The following is a 10,067-nucleotide window of genomic DNA, read 5'->3' on the forward strand; positions in this document are numbered from 1 at the left end:
CATAGCTAGTCTGGCAGAATTTGAGGGTCTCCGGCTGTTGACAACTCTATTTCCGCTCCTACATACGTGTACCCAGTTTGTTGAGGACTAACCCCCTGGATACAGCCCATCTTCACAAGTATATACAAGTTTAACTACCCAAGCAACTACTAATTAAACTATCCAAAGCATTCCTGCTCCAAGCTCCATCATCTGCTTAATTGGACACTACCTACAAATATCGCTGTATTGTATGTGAAGAATTACTCCATATGTACATTTGTATTACCTTGTCCTGCTAGTAAACGAGCAACGGCTACCCCCAAGACCTGGTTGTCTGTTGTCATTGTGAGGTACCACGTGGGGGTGGGTAGTCGGGGACATCAAAAAGGAGATTTTTGAATTTTTTTTGTGGGATCCTTCAATAGTTTTCTTGTCATGGATCAAGGTATTTGTTCTTTGATTGAGCAGGTGAAAAGACTGACTCTCTCAAATCAGGAGTTAGTTCAGCGCATACAAGCTCTTGAGACTGCGGGGCTGCCACAAGGTGTGGAGCCTAAAATTAAGTTACCTGACTGTTTTTCAGGAGACTATACTCAGTTTGACAGTTTGACAGGTCATCATCTCCTTACTGCGAGGTGATGCCCAGCAATGGGCGTATTCTTTGCTTCCTAATGACCCAGCTTTGCTAAATCCTGATTCATTTTTTGAGAGCCTTGGGTTGATTTATTCCGAACCTGATGCTGAAGGTGTTGCTGAACATTCTCTCATTAATTTACAGCAGGGTTCTGATAATGCGGAATTGTATTGTCAGAAATTTAGAAAATGGGCTGTACAGACTACGTGGAATAACTCCTCGCTGGCAGCCATCTTCCGCAAGGGGTTATCTGACTCAGTAAAGGACTTTATGTTGGGGTTCCCTAAGCCTAAATCGCTTAATGAATCTATGTCTTTAGCCATACAGGTACACCGACGACTACGCCAAAGGGAAAACAAATTGGCGCTCCCTTCCATAAATAATGAGTTTTCTGAGCCAATGCACATTGATCATTTCAAAACTCCTGAACAGCGGAAGGATTATCGGCGCAACAGTAAAAGGTGCTTTTACTGTGGAGATCCAGGTCATTTTATCTCGCGATGTTTGAAACGCCCTCCAGTGAATTCCAACCCAGAGGTTTGTCTTTGGCCAATTCGTCGCTTTTTCTTGTCTGTGATGTTTCCTGACTTTAGTTTGTCCTCCTCATGTACCGCTAATGCCTTAGTTGATTCCGGGGCGATGGTTAATGTTATGAATTATGATTTTGCACGTCAGTGTCATTTTCCTCTTACTCCAGTAACTGAGAAGATCAATCTTCAGGCTATTGATTCTTCTTCTATTGCAGAATCCAAGCCCCAGTTTCTAGTCAAATTGAGAATGGTGACTGAAGGGGAACATGAGGAGCTTTGTACTTTCTTGGTTTTACAAGGGCTCCAAAGTGAAGTTATTTTGGGGTACCCTTGGCTGAAAGCCCACAACCCAGTATGTGACTGGCAATCCCAGAAATTAACCAGTTGGGGGTGTAAATGTAGGGATTCAACTATTACTCTGTCTACTGTACTGACTGAAGATGATCAAATTCCAGAATACTTGTCTGATTTTTCTTCTGTTTTCTCCAAATCTCAATCTGAAAAATTGCCTCCTCATAGGGAGTACGACTGCGCCATTGAACTGCTTCCTGGGGCGAAGTATCCAAAGGGACGGATATTCAACTTATCTCTGCCTGAACATGAAGCCATGAAAACGTATGTCAAGGAAAGCCTGGAGAAGGGACATATTCGCCCCTCTGTGTCACCTATGGGAGCAGGGTTCTTTTTTGTGGCCAAAAAGGATGGTTCCTTGAGACCATGTATCGATTATCGGCAGTTAAATAAAATCACTGTAAAATTTCAGTACCCTTTGCCTCTGATCACTGATCTATTCAATCAATAACACATGGTGCAAAATAATGGATTAAAGTAAGACAACTAACAGTTGGCATCAAAAGAGTAAAGTGACCAAGCTTTCTCAAGATAATGTGAAATGGAGAGAGGCATAGTGTGGGAGAACCGCTATTTTTCCCCAAGACTGTTGCAGTACGCACAGGCGTTTAGCTTGTAGGTCCCGGACTGGAGTAAAGTTCGGGCCAGTCCTGTAGGGCAATCCACTCCAGGCTTGGGAACTGACCAGCAGGGCTTTGTAAGTAGCACAGGTGTGCTGGTTAGTGAGAGAGAAGAGAGAGACTGAAACACTGACACTCAACCAGTTTGAGAAAGCTCTGCCAAAAAGAATGCTGTTAAAGGGCCGGGTATGTGCACCCCTTGTTTACTTGTAAACTCTGTTTGTTAGGAGGTCAGCGGTAGGCTGACCCCCTGGTTAGTGAGGGAATAACTTGTTTAGTAAGCCGCCGGAGAGGCGTAGGTCTTTATTTGCATTTGTTTGTTTTGACATGCTGAGCTGCTGAACAGCGCTACCTGTACCTTTAAGCTTGTCTGCTGCAATAAAGACTGCTTTTGGGAAAGAAAGCAGAGCTTCTGAATCCCCCGTACATCACAATAAATACATACAATCTATAACACAGTTTGCATGACAGTGATGAATTTGGAACACCCTGTGACTACAGGACTTAGCTAATATAGCTATTAACCCATTTATGCCTAGAGTTCCATTATTCCAACTCAAAAAATACAACCTCAGGCATAAATGGGTTAATACATTTCACTACATTGCCCAAACCAGTAGTGACTAGAGTGGGGCAATAAAATGAATGCTATCACTATATCTATACTACAGCACAAAAAGGTGCTGCATTTTGGCCATGGGGCACACATTTGGCCACGTTTGCAGGATAACACCATCACTACCCAATGCCATGGTACCCCTGGAAGGTTTCTATGCCAACCTGGCTAGGAACAATTGTATTACTGTATAGTATGAATTATCATGATGGGGCAGAATGCAAGAGAATTATAACTCTGAAAGTTTCTTTACATGGAACTTTTATAATCAAATTATTGAAAAAAAAAATCTTTTCAGTTCATCAAGCAAATCCCATTTATAATCAGAAGGCTCTTGTTGCTGAAGGCAGAACTATTTATACTAACACTATACTAAAGAGTTATTTATGAAACTTCCCAACCTCTTATTATTTCATAAATCCAAATCTACAGGAAAAGTGTTCAGAATTCATGTCAAATTCATGTGAAACATCAAAGCTTTGGAACTAGGAATGCGTATGAAAAAGAAAATCCCACAAACCATCCATCTACTGCATTGAATGTAATAGCCAGGGCTAAGGTTTGTCTTCAGTATTGCAAGTGCGCCATCTTGTGCTCATAATATGTAATTAAGAAAAAAGCAAATAATAAAAAATACAAATGCCACAGAGACTTCTCGGATAGAATAATAGGGCTGCTAGTACTGAGTGGTAACATCATGAAAAAGTGAAACATGTACTACACAAACTCCATAATGTAGATGGACTTACAAAATGACTCAGTATACAGTGAGAATCTCTCTACATATAACAATATTCATTCCAACCAGTGACCACTATATTACGGATATCGACAGTAGTTCCATTAGACTAAATGCAAGACACTGAGAGAGGAGCCGGAGGGGTCAATGACTAACCTGCTCCTTTCAATGGGACTGAGCTGTAGCATGGCCGTGTCACTGACAGATGTGATGTCACTTTCTAAGGGGAATTGGAACTCTTAAGCAGCAACAATTTCTAATCCTGGATAACCCCTTTAAATCCTGTGTTGTAAAGTCGGTCCTCCATGGAATGGATTTGGTTTCTACTACATCTCAATTGGAGTGGTGAGAAGGCAACAACTGTTGGCGCAATTATTAGAAAACGGAAGAAACACAAGATTATTTCCTGTCAATCTTTCTCGGTTTGGGGCTCCATGCAAGTTCTCACCTCGTGGGGTAAGGATGATTCTGAGAAAGGTCAGGAATCAGCCCAGAGCTACACGGGAGGACCTTCACAATGTCCTGAAGAGAGCAGGGACCACAGTCTCCAGGATTACCATTAGTAACACACTATGCTGTCACAGATTAAAAGCTGCAGGGCATGTACAGTCCCCCTGCTAACACAGCACATGTCCAGGCCAGATAGAAGTTTGCCAATATTCCAGACGAGGCATGGGAGAAGGTGATGTGATCAGGCGAGACCAAAATAAAACTTTTTGGTATCAACTCCAGTCACTGTGTTTGGAGGAAGAAGGATGAGTACTATATATGTGCGAGTACCATTCGAAACAGCCGTTTTGAATAGCACGCACCCATAAGAATGAATGGAAGCGGCCGGCCGCTTCCATTCATTCCTATGGGTGCATGCTATTCGAAACGGCCGTTTCGAATAGTACTCGCTCATCTCTAATGAGTACAACCTCAAGAACACCGTCCCAACAGTGAAGCATGGGTGGAAACCTCATTTTTTGGGGGTGCTTTTCTGCAAAGGGACTGGACGACTGCACCATATTGAAGGAAGGATAGATGGTGTCATGTATCGCAAGATTTGGCCTACAACCTCCTTCCCTCCCTAAGAGCACTGAGGAGGGGTCATGGCTGGGTTTTCCACCATGACAATGACATGAAACACACAGCCAGGGCAACTATGGAGTGACTCCGTAAGAAGCATTTCAAGGTCATGGAGTGGACAAGCCAGACTCCAGACGTGAACCCAATCGAAAATCTTTGGAGGGAGCGGAAACTTAATGTAGCCCAACAGCCTTGAAATCTGAATGATCTGGAGAAGATCTGTATGGAGGAGAGGGCCGTAGTGCCTGCTGCAGTGTGTGCAAACTTCGTCAAAAACTACAGGAAATGACTGACCTCTGTAGTTGTGAAAAAAGGTTTTGTACCAAATATTAAGTTCTGTTTTTCTATTGTATCAAATACTTATTCATGCAATAAAATGCAAATTAATCATTTTAAACTCTTTTAAATTTATATTTTTTTAGATTGTCTCACAGTTGAAGTGTACCTATGATAAAAATTACAGACCTTGGGAGGTGGGAAAACTTGCAAAAAATCACCAGTGTATCAAATACTTATTTTCCCCACTGTACTTATGGAAATATCAGCATTTTCCCTATAGGTATAATTGAAGCAGAAGTCTGCAAAGGAAACCTCTATGGACTTTCTGTGCATAGCGATGTGGACAAAACTATAAGGCATTTTTTCCTGCAAAACTTTTTCACTGTGGCCTGCCACATAGGGCATCAGCCTAATTGTCACTTTATTCCCGCACCATTGACAGCACCACAAAGAATTTAACTGAAATCACATCCAAAGAAGGTTTTCCCCAAGGAAACCCCGAGAGAGATGCCTCAACCAGTCAGATTTGTTCAACTGAGGCAATAAAAAACCCAACCGCCTAGTAGGGTCACCATTGGTAAGTCTGGTAAAACAGAATCAACATGAACTCACTGTAAATTACTAAGACCAGATTCACTGAAATAGCCTGTTCCTTCATACCATCTAACTGGTAGATCAACCAGGAAAAATGTCTTTCTGCATTGTAATTGCGGAAAAAGGGGAAAAAAGTTAAAATAAATTAGTCTGCATAGGCCCTGTAGATTGAAAACTGGACCTACACTCACCGGCCACTTTATTAGGTACACCTGTCCAACTGCTCGTTAACACTTAATTTCTAATCAGCCAATCACATGGAGGCAACTCAGTGCATTTAGGCATGTAGACATGGTCAAGACAATCTCCTGCAGTTCAAACCGAGCATCAGTATGGGGAAGAAAGGTGATTTGAGTGCCTTTGAACGTGGCATGGTTGTTGGTGCCAGAAGGGCTGGTCTGAGTATTTCAGAAACTGCTGATCTACTGGGATTTTCACACACAACCATCTCTAGGGTTTACAGAGAATGGTCCGAAAAAGAAAAAACATCCAGTGAGCGGCAGTTCTGTGGGCGGAAATGCGTTGTTGATGCCAGAGGTCAGAGGAGAATGGCCAGACTGGTTCGAGCTGATAGAAAGGCAACAGTGACTCAAATAGCCACCTGTTACAACCGAGGTACCCAGAAGAGCATCTCTGAACGCACAGGCAGATGGGCTACAGCAGCAGAAGACCACACCGGGTGCCACTCCTTTCAGCTAAGAACAGGAAACTGAGGCTACAATTTGCACAAGCTCATCGAAATTGTACAATTGAAGATTGGAAAAACGTTGCCTGGTCTGATGAGTCTCGATTTCTGCTGCGACATTCGGATGGTAGGGTCAGAATTTGGCGTCAACAACATGAAAGCATGGATCCATCCTGCCTTGTATCAACGGTTCAGGCTGGTGGTGGTGGTGTCATGGTGTGGGGAATATTTTCTTGGCACTCATTGGGCCCCTTGGTACCAATTGAGCATCGTTGCAACGCCAAAGCCTACCTGAGTATTGTTGCTGACCATGTCCATCCCTTTATGACCACAATGTACCCAACATCTGATGGCTACTTTCAGCAGGATAATGCAATGCCATGTCATAAAGCTGGAATCATCTCAGACTGGTTTCTTGAACATGACAATGAGTTCACTGTACTCCAATGGCCTCCACAGTCACCAGATCTCAATCCAATAGAGCGTCTTTGGGATGTGGTGGAACGGGAGATTTGCATCATGGATGTGCAGCCGACAAATCTGCGGCAACTGTGTGATGCCATCATGTCAATATGGACCAAAATCTCTGAGGAATGCTTCCAGCACCTTGTTGAATCTATGCCACGAAGAATTGAGGCAGTTCTGAAGGCAAAAGGGGGTCCAACCCGTTACTAGCATGGTGTACCTAATAAAGTGGCCGGTGAGTGTATATTTGCTATTTTAAAGGGATCCTATCATTCACACGACATTTTTTCTAAGTACCACGTCAGAATAGGCTTAAAGGGGTATTCCCATGTACATGATTATTTTTAAATTTGTAGATAATTAAGTAACATTTTTGCAAATATAAGTAATTAAATATTTTGCAGAGTTTTAAAGATATTCTCTAAATATCTTGTGGTCACGGTCTTGATCTGTTGCCAGTGGATACGACCATGAATGCAGGACCTTTTTAAGGTCAGAGAATCAGCCATGATTTCCTTATTGTGGGCAGAATATCTTCTCATACATGTAGTGTGCCTGTCTGATAACCCAGCTACAATAAGAAAATCATGGTGGAGTTCCTATCAAGTCCCAGACCATAGAAAGTTTCTGCATTTGTGGTCGTTCCCATTGGCAACCGATCAAGACAACAGACTTCACTACTAAGATGGTTAGAGGAAATCTTTAAAACGCTGCAGAATGTTTAATTATTTATATTTGCAAAACTGTTTAACTTTTAATTATCTACAAATATAGATATGATTATGTACATGGGAATATCCCTTTAAGAAAGCCTATTCTTCTACCTTTCGTTGTCTTCTCCGCGCCACTGTTCACCTGCAATTCCGTTTTTTCTCGGTATGCAAATTAGCTCTCTCGCAGCACTAGGGGCGGGCCCCAGCACTCAACCAGCACTGGGGACATCCCCAATGCTGCGAAAGAACGCTGTCCAGCACCGCCTCCATCTTCTTCCAGATGGTTCAAAATTAAACGCATGCGCAAGTCGGCTCTGCCAGTGGCTCGTGCAGAGTTGACTTCACATGCGGGCACCCATTTTTTTGGTGGCCGGCCGCTTACGCGAGCATGCGCAGTATGCTCCTGTAGTTCTATGGAGTACAGAGCGTACTGTGCCTGCTCAGTATGCTCTGTCAGCCCTCCAATGTACAAGTGAATCCATGCTGGCTTCGGAGGCCGTGTATAGACAGGGCTTAGGTATCAGCAGACTTCCTAATCTGCAAAATTGCAGATTAGGAAGCTTGCTGATAATAACTATCTATCTACCTATCTTCAGCTAGGAGTATCAATTGAGTACTTACTGGTCTCATCGGAACCACAGACTTATTCATCTCAAGACTTCAAGTAGGAGTAATGACTGGGTAACTACTGATATAGCTTCCCCTTGACTGGGAAACGTCTTATGACATAGACTATGAACAATGAATGGGCATTTACTAGTATGCCTTCTTCCTAGCACTCCAGACAACTTCAGACCAGGAGGATGGACTAGCATTTTGTTGGTGTAACTATATTCCCCATCTTACACCTCCAATAAACTAGACCAGGGGTCAATAATCCCCAATACACGAGTCATATTTCTCTGGCACAACAAAACAAGGCTCGGAAGAGGCGGCATTTGGATGAACTCTCCCAGGAGTTTCATTTGGACCAAACACTACCGAAACAAAGCTGTTATTATCCTCTGGTGTCTCTTCAAACCATAGAGTATAATAAGCCAGGGCCCTTAAAAAAAAACACTGTTAATCACCTCTCCAGCACTTCAGAACGACTGTTCTCTTTGGCACTTCAGCCTGGCGTCAGAGACCACTGATCGGGTCTCAGGTGTCACGTCGGTGTCATTTTGCATCCTGATGCCAACCTCACCCCTGAGGCCCTATCAGCGGTTGCAGAGGTCAGGCAGAAGCATCGAAGAGAACAAGCAGCAAGTTTGAGGACACAAAAAGAACAGGGAGTCGCACTAGAGTCCAGGGAAGGTGAATAACAGTTTCTTTAATGTTTCATCACCTTCCCTAAGCCTCCGCTTATTATACTCTGGTGAACCCCAAAAAGCCTGCAGGCAGACTTCAGTGGTTACATTACTATGGCAGTGCTGAGGGACTTCCAGCTGCCATGGTAACAGGACACCTCTCTCAATTGCGCAGCACGGGGTAGGTAGGTTGTCCAGTTAGTGAATATGAAAGCAACCACTTAGATGCTGTGTTGCATTTGACCACAGCATCTGACTGGATAAATGCCCATGATCAGTCATTTCTGATCACAGGCAATGCTGTCGGGTCCCTGCTGTATGAAACAGCACAGACCCAGCAGCTAGTACGGCCGCCATGCTTATTCACGCACACCAGAATGTAACTGTAGATCCTAGTGCGCCTAAGGGTTACATTTTTATTTTTTCCATTTTCTCCTATTATAAAACAAAAAAAACACACTGCTGCACTTGTGTGTGACAAAAACACATTGTGGTGGTGTTCTCCCCGTACTTTTGTGGGATTTCTCCTACACTCCAAAGACATCAAGAATCAAAGAAGCTTTAATGGCACGTCCAAATAGATATTTGGCATTGCCAAAGCAAGGAAAGTGGGGTGGGGCGGAGGAGGAGATGAAGGGAGGGGGAGAGAGATACTAATAGGGAATGTAGATTGTGAGCCCTATATGGGACAGTGCCTGTCAATCTCTGTAGTCCACTGCGGAATATGATGGCGCTATACAAGTAAGCATAATAAAATATCTGGCAAGAAATGAGAGGCCTGGACAGTTACAGTATGGGCATCATAACATGCTGAAACCATTCCATCAATTTGCCATGTTTTAAAAGTAAATAAAAAAAAAAAAAAAGTTCCCATTGGGGGTCAAGCAACTTATCTTCATAGTTTTTTTCTCTTTTTAAAAGGAAAGAATCTGATACATAGATTTATAATAATTTATTTAGCTTAGTGCAAGTTTAAAATATTGCACACGTATAAACAGATGAGAACATGACATTCAAATATTTACAGATATTTACAGAGTTGATTGTATAAATCCATAAAAAAAAGCCACACTATCACAAAGCAAACCTTAAAATTAACTTAGCCAAACTTTGAAATCTGAAACCTTTTGGACACTGGGATATAAAAAATGGGATTTTTTTGTTGTTGTTGTTTCAATAAAAGACTGGAAAAAAAGTAAATTTAAAATAAATGTTTTCATCCCTATTGCTTAAAAAAATTATATTGTGGTGCAAAGGGGAAGAAAAATCCTTTAAAACCAGCAAATGCCAAGAGTTAGTTATACTAATCTCAAAAAACATGTATTAGGGTATGGAGTACAAATCAAAAAAATTTAGTTAAAAAAAAAAATAAAAATGACATTTGGGAGAAGCAACAATTGGTAATATACAACACTCTTGGAAATAGTAATTGAATGGAAAAAGCCGAGTGACCATGGAGCTCGCACCCCTTACTAGAAAGCTTACAGAACTCATCTGAC

This window comes from Leptodactylus fuscus, chromosome 3 (assembly GCF_031893055.1).
Source record: "Leptodactylus fuscus isolate aLepFus1 chromosome 3, aLepFus1.hap2, whole genome shotgun sequence".
In the NCBI taxonomy this organism is placed as follows: Eukaryota; Metazoa; Chordata; class Amphibia; order Anura; family Leptodactylidae; genus Leptodactylus; species Leptodactylus fuscus.